The following is a 16,825-nucleotide window of genomic DNA, read 5'->3' on the forward strand; positions in this document are numbered from 1 at the left end:
AAAAACAAAATAAGGAAACTCACTGTAATAAATATATTTAATAAATGTTCAAATGCTTCCAAGTAAGGAATTAATTTTTGTACCACTTTACTGAATGCTTCAAAAATTGAATGATCATATATTGTAGTTAAATGAAATCTGGTTTAATTTTTTAAAAAAATTAAAAAAAGATTACCTTTAACATAGTGTAGTTTAGAAGAAGATTCAAATTGATCTTGAATAATTCAAGAATGTACTCAATGATCTCCTAATAATTGATAAGTTCATTTACAATAACCTACGACCTCATGAGTCTCATTTGTCTCACATATATGTTTTACCAAAAACAAATAAACAAGATGTTGCTCTCAAATTTATTATGTCAATAGTCAATTCAACTTATCAAAAAGTTGCACGTTGGCTAGCGGATAAGTTAAAACTAGTCCGTCAACGACTAGTCGCGTATAAACCAAAAGATTCAATTGAATTTGCCGATAGTATGAATTATATAAATATGGTTTCCATTGATGTAATATTATTGTTAACTAAAATACCACTTCTTCAAAGTATAGACATAATTTGCTAGCGTTCTGGTATCCTACCTCTACCAGCATCAAACTCAAACGACTGTTAATCATATGCACAAAAGATATCCAGTTTCAGTTCAAGAATGTCATATACCGACAAACTGATTGTGTAGCAGCGGGAAGTCCATTAGGTCCTGTCCTAGCAGATATTTTCATGGCTAATGTAGGAAGAACCAAGTTCGGAGGAGAAATTGATAAATTGGTGTATTACTCGAGGTAAGTTGATGACGACGTCATTGCGTGTAATAATCAGAAACATGAAACAAAATCTGCTGAAACTTTTCAAAGAAGCCTATAAAAACATCCACTTTACTATGGAACAAGTACCATTTTCTTGACATTACAATAAAAAGAAGAATGGCATGGTCCAACGTCCGGTTCATAAAAACTATATATAGAATATATCATTGGCAAAGAAATCCCATTCACTTCCTAGCAATGAGGCACACACGTAGACGGTTGTGATCATGTATAAGAAGAATGGGTATCAGTACCTGACTTCACACAAAAAAACAACTAATTTCCATGGGACATTTCTTTTGTTACATAATAATTGCTGCATATCATATTCAGACAGATACTATATTCCTTTATTCTATAAGTCAGCTAGCTAAAAGGCGAGATTTGATCAGCGTATCACCTACCTGACATAAAAACTCTCTGATACACATGAGTAACAATCTTTGCGCAATACTTGTCGAACCAGTGATTTTACACAAAGCTCTATCAAGTAACTAAATTTATTACCAAATATTTGATAGATAACAATCATTAGGATTGGTGTCGAGAGCTTTGAATATCTTCTCAATAAAATACTGAAAAAATTAATACGACGAACATTGTTATAACTGTGACCGCAGATTAGAGAGCAGCGTATCATCGACCGGACCAAAGACGCGTAAAACACGTGAGAACAACCTAGAGTCTTGCTTTCCTGTCTAGCCCAGCCAGTTTAGTCCAGAACGCAAGTCTCAACCTCTGAGATATGAATTGTTACATTTCATACATACTCTCTTTATATACAAATCAAGCAGACCATATCGTACCATAAAATAGAAAATAACATCTGTACAATATTTGGCCAACAGGAAAATGATACCATCTCAAGTCCAAGGATAGCGTTAGACTTAACAGAATAACTTCTGAGATATTTTTCTGAATATCCCAACAAACATATATTCCCAACTTGCATTGTTTAGTTACAGTTACAGTTACCGTTGCTCTGTATCTAATACACAATCTACTTGTAAGGACAATCAATAAGCAGAACTGAATCACTTTACATTCTAGACTGTCGCACATTCGGTCATGCTCACTCCTGATTTATAATTTCTCACATTTCGATCTGGTCATTAGTAGTTGTAACAAATAATTTAATCTTTCCATATAGTGAGTGATGAGTCGAGTGAGTATGAGATAAGAAAATCAGCGCTAGAATATAGGAGAATACAGTTTTAGTTTTTGCAGTTACATATATGTAATCAATACCCTTATGTGATGCTTACAGTGGCAACTGATTTTGCCAACTACAGCAATACGGTTCGAATATCTAAAAGTTTATCCGGCAAGAAAGATTTAACTTTGAGACCACTATTGAGCAGGAATCAACTACCCGAACCATTCCGAAGAAGTTATGTTAACATTAGTCTTTGAGCTCGATGTGACTAACGAAATATTTTAGAGATAGTGATTAAACTAATAATCTATAAATAGTATTAACATTAAGCTTACACTTACCCTATACTAATTCCAGCATTCGACGGTTGTTCGCACAATAAATCCTCTAAGACACTTGTTACATGTTGGGTAATATCTCGTTGTATATCCATTTTTTGATCATCTGATAAACAATCAACTTTATGAATAAATACTTCAAATTTAATATTCATATTAAAACGGAACGCTGATTCTAAAGTAGCATGTAGGCGGGTTAAAGCCGCATGATAATCATCCTACAGAATTAAAGTAACGATCAATAATATAAATATTTGACATATGACTAGCAATTAGAAACCGAGGAAACTGAATCATGTGCATTTTATCAAGTATTCAATCATAATCTATTACGACGACCGCAGTCGTCTCATCACAGATATATATACAGTATTGGTAATATCCGTCGTTAATACAATAACTTTTAAAGATTACTGAAAATAACACAAAACTGGTTTGTACTGCATGAACTTCAACTGACCCTGACAACACCTATTGCACTGATAAAAACAATTCTCATACTCATAACAAATTATTATTAACTTATATGTATGTCTCTTTATTCTTATAAAGCAGAAAAGTAAAATATCAAATCGTCAAGTTGAGATGAGCTGATGATCAATAAAATATAAGCAGGAGGTTTTGCAAAAAAAATTAAACTAGGAAGCACACTGCATCCAGAACACAATGATAACAGCTTCGAATGAAAATGAACGGGCAAGAAATTCATGTAGGATTTTGCATGTGTCATATATACGCAAATCATTTACATATGTGTACAAGGTAGCAAAAAGTCACCTTTGATGGAAGTAAACCATAATGATGACCAATATATATGTACATTACAAGATTCTACTATTCTCTTCTTACATCTCTATTTTTATATTTTGGTTCTCCATCACTAACTTCCTGTCCATCTTCATCCTTTCCACTCGAATCAAGTTCGTTTACTGGCTCTTCATCTTCTGGTATAGGATCTGAAGACGGCTGTTGTGTCAACAAAGCAGCTAGTTCTCGCTTTGCATGTTGTTGATTTAATTCAAGCATTTGTTGTAATGCATTCTTAATGACACAAAAATTGAATTCTATCAAAAATACAGAATACATAAAACTCATTATCGATTTTTTTCGTTGATGGCCAATAGTTATCCCGAATGTGGTTGACCTATAGCCCCATAAACGTTATGGTACAAGAGATCACACTATTTTGGTTCTTGTTTCATATCTACAAACGCTTCCAGAATCTTTTAATTTACCAGAGACTTCTGAAAATTTCAAACCTATCCTAGATACTAATGTTATATTACCCACGACCATCACCTTTGTTTTTACATTAGAATGTAAATCCGACAATATTACAGAAAGATGAACATTCTGATCCTTATTTATTGTCTCTATTCAATTCTTACTCATAATTGTAATTTCGTGTTAAGCTCTATAATGCCTGTCACAAACGAACATGTGCTCACACTATAAATCAAAGTTTAAGAACGTGTTTTAAAAGTTGTCTATTGAACCTTTGTAACAGATGTCAGGGATCTCTAAAAATACAGTTCATTGAGTATGCTTAGTGAAGAAAACCGACGTTATCCATTCGATGATGTGGAATTACAAGCCTATATAAACATTGCTTTAATTGGCTTAGCTTATTTATTTGAATTACCCGCTACAAAAGGAGACACTTTAACAAAACCAAAGTCCACTAGTGTATAATAACGGACTCGCGCTGTTAGTAGTAGCTTCAAATTCACAGACTAATATTAAAAGCCAAACAAAATACAATACACATTTAGTTAATAATTTACCTGAGCATCGATAATGAAAATTATAGCACAAGAAGCTAAAAATATAGCCTCAGATTGAAAGGTTTCATCACAAAAATCAATGTGACCAGGAAAATCCCATATTTGAAATTTGATAAAAGAGCATTCAGATACGTCTGAAAAGTTATAACTTGAAACAAATCATAAAAAATGCTACCATTCTTTTCAATTTTGTGGGTACTTTCCAAAAACAATGTTTCGTTTGGTGCCATTTTGTGAAAAACAACCCGTTGAATTGATGATTTACCACTTCTATAAATAATAGGTCAATATATTAACATAAGGGAATAAAACCTTCTTAAACCCATCAATAGTATTTTCGGTTTTTCATCGACTTGACTCAACATATTTTGAAAAATAGGCAAATGATTCCCAACACCACAACTGCCAGCAGCAACGGTGCTTTGTGATAATTCACAATCATAATTTTCCTGATATCCAGTCGGGATAAAGTTTCCTAATTCTGAATAAACCTGACGGGTGGGGTCCTCACTGTTAACATTGTTCATTCTGAAACTAAAAGATGAAGAACTGTTAAACTGAAAACTCAATATTCGAAAAAGTTAGATTGTAAAAATATAAAACTGACTTTTGTATAACACAATCCAAGTGTTTTAACAGCCTTGTTTAGAAAATGTAACCGCTTAGTTTCGGTTGACTAAATTGAGACAATTCATTCTTACTACTTTTTTGTTCGTAAAACTTGGGATCACCTAATATGGTTGCAAGTTCTTTTATTGATGTTATGTTGTTTCCGACTTCAAGGTAAACCGCAATGTAAAGCGACATTTGTAATGTAAATACCCTTAATAAACCATGAAACAGAATTTCTATCTTCTTACAATGATTACCATTTCACACGTACTGATTACACGTTTCCATAACCGCTTTCGTTTTGCTTTGTTTTGTATGTATTTAGGGTCAGTAAATGAATACTTAAAAGCCGATGACTAGCAGAAAATCTATCAACTTTGAATGGTAACATGATCTTAAATCCATTTAGCACTTTACGGATAAATGAAATGAATTTAACAAGAGTTTGAGTTAGTCAGATGTAAAAAATATCATGTCTTGAACTCAAATAAATTATAATTATAAAACTTATTTTACTGGGAATTAGATCTTATATTTGAACTCATGGATATGATTACATAATTCGTTTCATGATGGCTTGAAGACACTTAATGAGTTGTTGACTGAATGGTAGTTAACGATAGAACTATTGAGACTTCAGTCGCTGAGATTATTATGAATATAACTCCATATTTAATGTCTTTATTACTCTTGACGCTTCACTTCTGTGAAAGTTAGTTTATATCTTGATTTGGAGTGTTGCTTATGCTATAGAAATTTACAAAACCATCTGAAACCATACACTGGCAGCTACGAATGAACCAGCGAGTAAGTAATACAAGAAACGTGCAGTTTTCTAAGAACAGTGACTGTGACTTTCCAAGTTTGTTTGAGTTTGACAGTTTACCAGAACAGGCGGCTTAGTGACGTTTAACAACAAAAATCCAGATTCGAGTCTGGCTTTAACTACTTCGCTTTGGGAACCCGAGTAGTAAAATTATTTATCAAATTTAGAATATCGTCCACAATCAAGCACCTGTTGAAGTAATTAATTAAAATATTTACAAGAAGGTGTTAGAATTCGTAAACATAAGCACAGGTTAACTAATAAAAACATCAAGTATGGATACGTAGGTTAAGCATTAGAGATGTACTGTAATGAATTCATAAGAGCGATAAAGGTTCTTTTCTGATAGTCGTTTTATATAAAATTGCAGGACACTCGAAAACTAAACCACTTATTGATAAAACTCACCCAACGGATTCTCAAAAAGCACGTTTCTTATATCATATTGGTGAAAGATTTCAACATCCACAGTCTTTTAAACAAAAATAACTACAGAAATCAAATTATCCGGCATGATTTAGAATACTTACACAAGGCTTAAGTGGCACGACTGTTCTTCGAATTCGAAAGGCAATTTCTGACCCAATCGTCATACACTCTACTGGACATACTGAAAATCTTTCATATACTGTGATATCTCCATAACATAGGGTCGGTCCAGTAGAAGCAATATCACATAGGAACCATCATAGAATAGATTATGATGACAGATCTTAGTAGCACGCTGTGGATGAGTGAACGTGACAATAAAGAAAGGCATCCCGACACAAACATGCTTCCATAGAAGAGAGTCGTCCAAGTGACCGATGAGGACTTGTTGGTTGCAGGTTAGATAAGAGGGACCGTTTACTGCAAACGTGCGCAGACCACAACCTGCTTCTGGCTAGCACTAACTACCGGCACAGTCATCGCCGACGTGCCGCCTCGCGTCCTCCCTCTGCATCTCAACCACGGACTCCGGTTGATCACATCGCCATCAGCTACCGCTGCTTTCGCTTCGTTATACAGGACTGTCCTCTGGGATTGTCTATTGAAGAAGGGTGTGCCTGAGAAGTTTATTAACATTTTATAAACCCGATATACAAACACATCAGCCGAAGTGAGGGCATACAACCACCTCTCTCCATTGTTCCATCCAAGCTTTGGGTTTAGATAGGGTTGCCCAATCTCACCATTCCTCTCCAACTTTGCTTACAATGATGTTCTGGAAACGGCTCTGATGGATGTAGGGAATGGTGGCGTAGGTCTGTTGCCTGGAGAAATTCTCGACCTTGAGTATGCAGGTGATATTATCTTACTGCGCAATTATACCCCAGCTATGCAACCTGCACTTTATCAGTTGACAATTAGTGTCTGTAGGTATGGTATGTGTTCTGCACCTTCCAAGTGCAAAGTACTTTGACAAGACTAGCAGGACCCTGTTTTTATTTATTTATTTGAACACAAATATTAGTACAAAGGAGCACCGAATACCAGTCACAAGTCACTTGTTTGTGTGTAGGCTGTGATACTGTCGTCCCCGTGCATTATTTGTCGACGCTGGGACTGGTTGGAAAAAGGGGAGAGGTGGTCAGTGTATGATATGGTGTCGCGGTATGAAAGAAAGCTGTACAGGACTAGCTTTTCTTGGTCCATCACGACTCCCTGGTTGGGGTTCTAGAGATGGTGGCTTAGGACGTTAACCGATATAACTCAAAGTAGAGGCCAGTGGCGATCCTGCTATAATTTTCTTTTGCTTCATAAAAAATGGACGTAACCTCTTTAACTAGAAGAATTTTTCTGGTTGTACTTCTGCTAACTGAACTGCTTTTCCCATTATTATTATTTCACTATCATAAACTAATTTATGTTCGTTATTGTTCTCCTTTTTTCTTATACGCAACTTACATTCTCTATCTCTCATTCTCATTGTTATTGTATGGCGCATATATATTTGGTGCCTCTTTGTACCAATATTAATATGTTCAAAGAAATAAATGTTGATCAAGGTGATCAGAGAACTGCAGGCCGTTAGAGTCCTCCCTGGACAGAACAATGTCATTTGAGTGTACTGTGTTAAATAGTGCGGCCTATGCTCCACAAGAGGTAACAGACGTAAGTAAAGTAAGAAGCGTCAATTAGTGGGTCTTCTAGTAGATCAACATTTAAAAAGTCAGGTAATTGGAGCCTTATCTGTAAACAAATGTATACAATAAAGTTAAAAATGATGAAAAAACCGAACCCTGACATAAACCGCTTGAAGTTATCAATCCCGATAACGTTTCGCCATAAATTGACCAGCAGTGTTAGAGTAGAGAGCCTGTGCAAAGTTAATACATTTCTTTGGTGCTCCTTTCAATGACAGACAACCATAAAATTTATCGATGTACTGAGTTGAATACTACCTTGAGGTCAAGAAATATGCATATTGTTGGGATTCATTAGATATGTCTAACTCACAACCCAATAGAGGACAAAATTCTGGTCTGAGGATCCACATACGGGTTTGCAACCAGTCTAGTTTTCTCAAAATTGTTGTCCAGATTTCCAACTTTCAATCAACTGCCTGAATGAAAAATAATAAGTGTTTACACCTATTTATGGACTAATACCTCCATATTGCATAGTTGTAAAATCTATGGAATGAGTATTGCATCAACCTCTTATTAGTCGGTTACAGCATAGAACCTGTGAACATGTACGTTGATTCAATTTGACATGCCCCATTAGCACAGAGAGAGGAAATTGTCAGGCCAAATCCCATAGTACAAGTAGTAACATTATTAGTGGTGATTTAGAAGACTAGGGATCGAGGTTACGAGTTAAGGAAATAAAAGGACAAAAAACTTATGAGTTATTAAAAAGCTCAGGATTTCGGGGAAGACAAAGAATGGATACACTTGAGCCATTGCAAACGATTTTGAGTCATGCCATTCAAAGCCTAACCACTGGTTATGATGGTCACACGGACCCCAACCAGGTGGCCTACTCCTACCAAAATGACTCAGTCCAATTTTCAGTGACTTTATGGACTAATCCCGTGTTGGTTTGCCTGACCCTTGCTCTCTTCCAGCCTGCTCATGCACCATACAACATCACCCGTTGAGATAGGCCTTAGTCGGACATACATAACACATGTCTTAACCACTTCAACAGAAGCTTTGTATATTTAACTAGTACTCTATGCTTGACCCAGACACTGCCTACTCCGTGATCCCAAAATACTAGGTCAAGGAATACAACTATTGTCGGACGCCGACAGGTATGTTTACGTTCGAAAATTTGCCAAGCGGTGAATATTTAGTCTATACATCCATGTTAACGTTTGGAACCAGCCTTGTTCTATCAGGATTGTTATTCGCGAACCGTAGCGAAGCGTCGGATTACTATTGAAACTAGTTTAGATATTATAGTAGTCAGACTGAATTCTCTGTGATTGTCACAACATTTTATCGTTTAAAACAATTAGTCCCTTTGATAAATTTCGATAATGATATTAGAAGACGAAGATTATCAGAACTATGTGATATATTAGCGCAATACATTTCGAACAATCTGGTCACACATATACTTGTTAAGAGCATTTATATATAAAAATAAAAGGTCAACTAGACAGGAAACGGGGTAAGAGGAGATCTTATCATTATCCTTATCTCCTCTTACCCCGTTTCCTGTCTAGTTGACCTTTTATTTTTATATATAAATGCTCTTAACAAGTATATGTGTGACCAGATTGTTCGAAATGTATTGCGCTAATATATCACATAGTTCTGATAATCTTCGTCTTCTAATATCATTATCGAAATTTTATCGTTTCTTATAAACTGGGACGACTAACGACCGAGACTGGTCAAAGTGTATTACATCCAGTTCCCAGATTTTAGCTGAAATCTCAGTTCATTTAAGTGCTAAACCTGGAACACCATCCTTAAAAATCTGAGGTGTGAGTCCGTCAGGCCCTGCTGCTCTCCATCGCTGTATTTTCCCTATATCACTTTCAGCCTCACTGAGAATCGGAAGACTCACACCATCCAGAATGAGTGATAAACTTTTATCGAGCCACTTCAACAATGGCTGATAGCAATGTGGTCTACTTATGTCCATCACTGAGTTGAATGTGGACGTCATCACGTCAGACAACGCTTCTCTTTACGTTTTGCCCAGAAATAGATGGTTATCTGGGCATAGTTGCAACAGGTGGTCACCATTATCTATTCGCTGAGCCGCAACACTATAAGATCTGCCTAAGTGCCTTTCCGTTTGGTTTAGTTTACCTACTTGAGCACTAAAATTACCTGCCATTAGTACTAAATCAGAGCATCGGAAAGCTCATAAATCTCATCGTTAACTTCACCTAAGCTATAATCAGTGGGAGCGACGGCAGCGACAATGAAAAGGCAACGACGTGTCTCTATCTTTTTGAGTTCTTACTCCCCCGTTTAGTTAGACATGCCCCAAAATGCCCTGGTACGACCGAGAGTGGGGAGAGTAGCTGCTCCCACTCGAAATGCTCTCACATGGCCACATGCATACAACCACTGTCAGGTAAACCCTACTCTGCCTTCGAGCGACGGTGTTGTTTACAAAATCGAGAGAACGAAAAGCGAATGCCCGGCGCTCTAACCTGGTTGGTGGATATAGAGGATCCACCTAGGGGAGTTGGAAAACCCCGACTCCAAACCAATGGTGTACATGGACTCCAGGATCCTGAAGGAGCAAATGGCGTATGAACCAATTACGAGTCACCGGCTACCATGGGACTGCATCTCCTGACGTTGCTCTAGTCTTGCGGACTAGACCTTTAGGTCAAAGGCTTGAGGTCTGACTCCATAAGAAAAACAACCCGTTCAGTTTGGGCACCCGGGCAGTATCATAGCCCACACAAAAACCATTGACTTGTGACTCGTATTCGATGCCCCTTTGTACCAATATTTATATGTTCAAATAAATAAATAAATGTAATGTACAATCTGATCAAACGAATGGAATTGCCCTAGAAATGAATCGTCTAATCGAGTGTACATATATAATTTATGTTTAGTTGGAAGCCAAATTATGTTACAGGAACGTGATGAGCAGTGTGGGTAAATCTGGAAAACAGACTAAAAGTGGAGCCGATGACTCACGACACCCTGGGAATGTATTTCAAATGTGTTTTGGTGTAATCCATGCGGCTAGAATTGGACACCAAGTTTTGAAATGAAATCAGACATTCATATCTCATTGTCATAACGGAGGCACCTAGCTGAGACTATCCTTCTTTCGAGACTTGTGTTGAAAATTCCTCAGGGTGTGAATTATTAAACATGAACTAACCTTACCTAGTTGGACAAAGTCAAGAAGTTGGTTTGCCGGAGAATATAATGGAAACACCTAGAATATTTAGGGGAGTATATTATCATTAATTTAGACTGCAAGTACATTACTTAGCCTAAATTCAGGCTATTCGGCGTAAATTAAGGCACCGATAGACTTCATTAGACGCTACTTCTTAGTAGATATCCAGAAACTTTCTCCGGAAACCAGTCACGAGTGTTAGGAAATTCTCAGATTTCTAGGGAGAACCTACGACCGAGGGGGTTCAATCGTACTAGATACCCAGTAGAGATAAAGTAGACAATATGGCGTCAACTGAAGTATGACATCTGTGTTTGTCTAAGTAACGAGTAGTGTGTACGGCTGACGGGAAACATTAAGTGGGGTGATCGCAGTGTAGTGCACGTCTGTCTAGGAGCAAGTCTGATCTAGTCTCCAGTTTTTGAAAGATTTCTGTTTGGCCTAGAGGTACTCTATGCGTCTAGAGAGTGAGGGAAGAAGAGTATTCCAGTCTTGCTATCTTGGGGAACTTTGGACTTTTACTCAATGTCATAAGAAATATAGTAGTTTTCCCCAAACTTTGGAAAAAACCCAAAATGTTATATGATTCCGAGAAAGGTTGTGAGCTTCTCTCAGACATTTCAGGAATTTTTCCCACATTCAGAGAGATTTCGAGGTTTTGTGCCATTATCCCAAAGTTTTCTATAGAGGTTTATCCTAAATTTACCCAGACCGGACAGAATTTCCCCCAAAATAGGGAGATCGGGATGAGGGGATCTGAGAGTGGAAGAAGCGATAACAAAGGGAAACGACTCAGTAACCCTACAAAACGAACTTACAATGATTATTGGGAGTAACTAGTGAGAGAAAACATGACAACTCAAATTTGGCGCAAGAGTTTACAACCTTGTTGAGGATCATATCTACTCTCCAATGCTTTCTTGATGAACAGGTATAGACCAATTGATTTCTTTGCTCTCTTATTATTGTTCCGACACAGCTCTGGGTCTTTGTAATTGCTCAAACGGCTCTAGTCTGACCACTCGACTGCACTGATTCTGACCACTTCAGTAGGTCTTTGTGGGTTTTTATATCATGTAATTTGAGTTAGGTTTCTAGATACCATCGGCTATCACGTAACGCATAAGACTACAAAGCCTTTGGAAGTAGCAGCCTTACAGTTACTCGTAGTTTTCAGTCCGCTGATTATTATAACTCCTAGACTTTTATAATCTATTACTTTAGGTAACACAACTCCAAATATTGTGTAGTATTATGGATCGTTGACATGCACCGCTACACTCTTGTTAGATTTTATTCCTAAAGGCCATCTAATCACCCATCCAGCCATTGAATTTAAGTCATTCTGTAATATTATTCTATCTGATATACTGTGTAGAGGCCTAAAAATTTCTGTCATCTGCAAACAGTAGAACAAATGACTTTCCTACAGTTTATAGATCATTTACACAAAATAAAAAACGAAGACGGTTGATAGTTTTACTTTGAGGAACGCCGAATTCCATAGGTTGACGAGTTGATCGAACCCTATTTATCCATACCATTTGTCTATCACCAAGGAAATCACTTATATGGTATATGATTTCATAATGGATCCCGAAAATCTCCAGTTTTTAATTAAGACCAGGGTGAGATACTTTACCAAAGGCATTACTCAGCTCAATCGAAGTAGCACCTACCAGAATACTTATGTCCTACACCGCGGCCAAATGTTTTTATGTAACAAGCAAATTCGTCAAACATGAATGACCTTTACTAAAACCATGTTATTTCTCAACCAAAAGATTATTCTCGGTTACATAGTTCGGGATAACCATCCGAATAATCTTTTCTATTAGCGTACCAACTAAACTGGTTAGACTTGCAGGTCCATGATCGCCAAATAAATCGTTGTGACCACTGGACTTGCCTGGTTTTAGATGCTTAAGTGTTCGTAAAATAGGTCTCTTCCTCATAATCACGTGATCCATCGAAAAGCCAGAATATTCTGATGAAGCTTTGGCTTTTGCGACATCCTTGCGATTAGTAACTTATGTTCTTGTAGTAAAAGTGATGGGATCCTATTACTTTTCTGAATTTGCCTCTTCACGAACAAGAACAACCATTAAGGACAATTTTCACAATCTCTTACTATTTGTTTTTGATAAAGGAGTCTAACCTTGCTTATCAACACTCTGCATCCGTCTCTGATCTCGCAATAAGTAGACCTCAACAGTCCAGAGCTTAAAGAGACAAACATATTACATTGCTCTTTCTACATCTGGGAGTTTTTTCACCTTTTTAGTTATCTATGGTGGGCAGTCATTAAGTCTACGTGTTACTAAGCATAGTATAAACGAAACGTAACTAAGCTTAGTGTAACTTTAAATGCGGACAATGCCTCTTCGGTCGATGAGCTAGCGTTTACTGACCAGTCCAATATTGGAGTGTACTCCTGTGTGGCTATTTTTTTCTCTTTTATTTTTATTGATTCCGTAAATTTAAAGATCCTACTTGGAAAGCATACTGTAAGTAAACTAATGTTGTAACTTATTGACCATGTCTGTGAAAATGGCGTGTACCTGCCCTGGCAGAAATATAAACAGACTTCAGTAAGTTGAAGTTGATAACCACCCACTGCCATGGATTAGGTCTTTTTACGAACAGATACCAAATATCCAGTATTAACTGTACAACAACTACACCTGGACCAATAACCAGTGATTTTGTGCGGAGTAGTGTATTGGATCCACTGCATTTTACGATCTACATTAACAATATATACAGATGCTTCAACATTGATAAGACCTTCCTTTAGACTGATGACTGACAAGTCGTCTATAAAACTAACATTTGCAATTTACGTAGTACTATGCAAATAATTCATCGTGAACTCAACAAGGTGGACGACTGGTGTGAGCTCTGGAGCTTAGAACTCAACACAGAGAAATGTGGTTGGCTATGTATTGAAGGTAAATCCGTTAGAATTAAAATAACACTTGACAAGAACACTACCCAAACTCATATTAGTAAGTGACAGGTGTACATTACACAGACTTATTTTCTCGGAACATATCCCCACCAAAGTATCTAAAATGCGGAAATAGCTTGGCTCCATTCTTTGTGACTTCTTCCAAAATGAGTTAGAAATCATTCTTTACAATATATGTGTGAGACCTATCGTTGAATACTGTCCGCTCTTATTTTCCAACTTACGCCAATCTGATATTATGAAGATGAAAGTAATACAATGCGATTTTACTCATCACGTACATAAAATTAGTTCAGTCATTGACTATCACTCCCAGTTCCATTTCCTAAGAATTGAATCCGTCTAAAAAGGCTTAGGTTCACTTAATATACTCCCATCTCACTACACTTGTAATATAGCTCCTACCCAAGGCCTACACATAAACGACTTTGAGATAAAGTATCTACAGTGGAAACTGAAAAATACGAAACAACAACTGTGGGAAAATTCCTGCTCGTCAAGTATTCATTAATGTGGAACAGTGTCCCCTCCAAAATACTCATGGCATTTCAGTTACATACATTGATGAATCCCTCGTTTGCACTGAACTCTTAGCACGCACGAACACATTTGCGTCCTACTCAGATATCATTGGGCCTCTACATGCCTAAATCACTCCATACCCTGATATTCGTTTTCTTTTTCGTTGAAGTAGTGTCAGTTAAAAATCTGCCGTCATATGTCCTTTGTTTTCACTTGAATTAGAGCAGCGACTTACTGGACATATCTATGCTCCTCAACCGTAACCGACCATAACAGACGTTCACTGCTATCCCAAAGGATGGCCAAGTAAACTTCAGAATTTCTTACCTACTACCAATAGTCTTACATTCAAGGGGCCTGGCACAACATCATTGGGATAGAATGGGAAAACACACCACATACGCCGAGTTGATGTGAACCCTCCTTGTCTATTTTTAAACAGTTAACTAGTTTTATGCTCGTTTTGTTGGCTTACGGATTTCAATTGCTCTGGAATAAACTGGAATACCGGTAGGTGTCAGTCATATAATGATGAATTCTTGGCAACCATTAACATGCCCTGTTGGTTGAAGATGCCACATGTATTCGGAGTTTGACAACGCCTTAACCAGTAACACCTAATATGAAGCGTACCCACCAAGTAAAATCAAAAGACAGAAGAGAGGAGGTTCGAAGATATATTTGATAGGCTATCAATATATCGCGGATCGTCTGATCTAATCTGGCTAGCGATTGCAGGGGTTGTTGAGCACGGCGTTCCCACTCGTGATCTAGTGCGGATGCATGACCGAGTGCCTCCAGCTAGGCGAGTCCATTAAAACTAATATGGTCAGCATCCGATGTCGAAAACTGACACAGCTATTTATTTTGAGGAATAATTCACCACTACATTGTCACTGTGGGTTCGCACCGCAACAAAAGGCGGTAATTTACCTGATCTAGTGTTTAGTAGAGATGTCGTCTCACAGCCTGTAGAAGTATACAATGAATTTGAAAGCAATGGCCATGAAATATTAGTTTATGTTCTCCCAAATTATCTCTCTTATAATCGACACATACAAAATACCCGTCAATATAGAGACTATAAGCATGCATACTGGGACCCTAATGCGCTCAATGGTTACATTCTCGGACTGTGACAACGTTTTCTTATTTTATAGACTCGTGGACGCCATCTACACATTCTATCTGACTGTTAAATCTTGTCTAGATTCCTGTGCACCTTTTAAAATGTACGTGTCCAATGAACCTTGTGAATTATATCTACCATCTAAATGTTGTAATAAATTAAGACTGTGATGATTGGGATTATTTGAATTGTTGTACAAACTACGAATCCCAGAAACAACGCAATTTAACCGTGAAGTACTAGTTGAGCACGAACGAATGTTTTGTGTTTGGAATTCGAAATCAGACACTCATCAAGTACAAAGGAACCATTCGTTCGTACAAACACCACAGACAGCTACAGAAACGTTAAGTCAAACAATTTCACAGCAGTTGCACAAATAACAATATTTTTTAACCGAACTAAAGAGAAGCATAAGTTAAAAGCCATTAATTAAGGGCTGGTTGCGCTTAATACTAGCTCAGAATTGCAAAACTTAATTTTCCTTTTAAATACACGCGTTAAAGCAACCCAAAATGTTAGTATACCATGCATCTTGAATAATAGCACTTTTATAAACGATCCTAAAACTATAGCAGACTTTGTCGGAGGTATTTTTGCGAACGGTAAAAAATTCCTTAATTGCACGTTTTCAAGAGTCATGTGCGTAGCTAGTATCTCAGTAAAATCTATCTCATGCTTGAAAATTAGTAATGCCGTAAATACCCCCAAGTATTCGAGAGGTCATGGAGTAGACTGGATTTTATCCATTCTCTATAAATATTAGCATCCAGATATTCCACTTAATTTAAAGCTGTTTACTCTCTCTATGGAGGCAGGTACAACCCTACTATTGGAAAACCGCGTATATCATACCACGTTACAGTTATGGAGATATAACTGTAGAATCCAAACTACGGTTTGGTTTGAAGAATAGCCTCTCTAGTAGATTAGACACGCGCCCTTGCTCGTCAAAATTAAAACAAGTAATCGGGTAAATAGCAGTTTTAAACAAATATTACCACCCGGCTATTCAACCAATAATTGTTCAACCAATCGAATCAGTCACAAAGAATGAACTCCATTCTATCCTGGCTGGGTAGAACACACACAAACGGAGGAGCAAATCAATATGGCTGCCGCCAAGAACAAGTTCCGAGTAAAACGACATAGATGTGGTTCGGGAAGAAACACAAAAACTCAATGAAGTCGTAATAAAAGTAAAAACTATAATAAAATAAAAATATTAACAATTCGAATGTAATAAAAAAACTAACAGTGTACAACTAAGGGGATCAATAGGAACAAAGTGCAAGTATATACATGGAGGGATTTTCATACACACAAAACATTCAAGACGGATCTTACAACGACTGACATGAATAA

Source organism: Schistosoma haematobium, chromosome 5, assembly GCF_000699445.3.
Source record: "Schistosoma haematobium chromosome 5, whole genome shotgun sequence".
Taxonomy (NCBI): domain Eukaryota; kingdom Metazoa; phylum Platyhelminthes; class Trematoda; order Strigeidida; family Schistosomatidae; genus Schistosoma; species Schistosoma haematobium.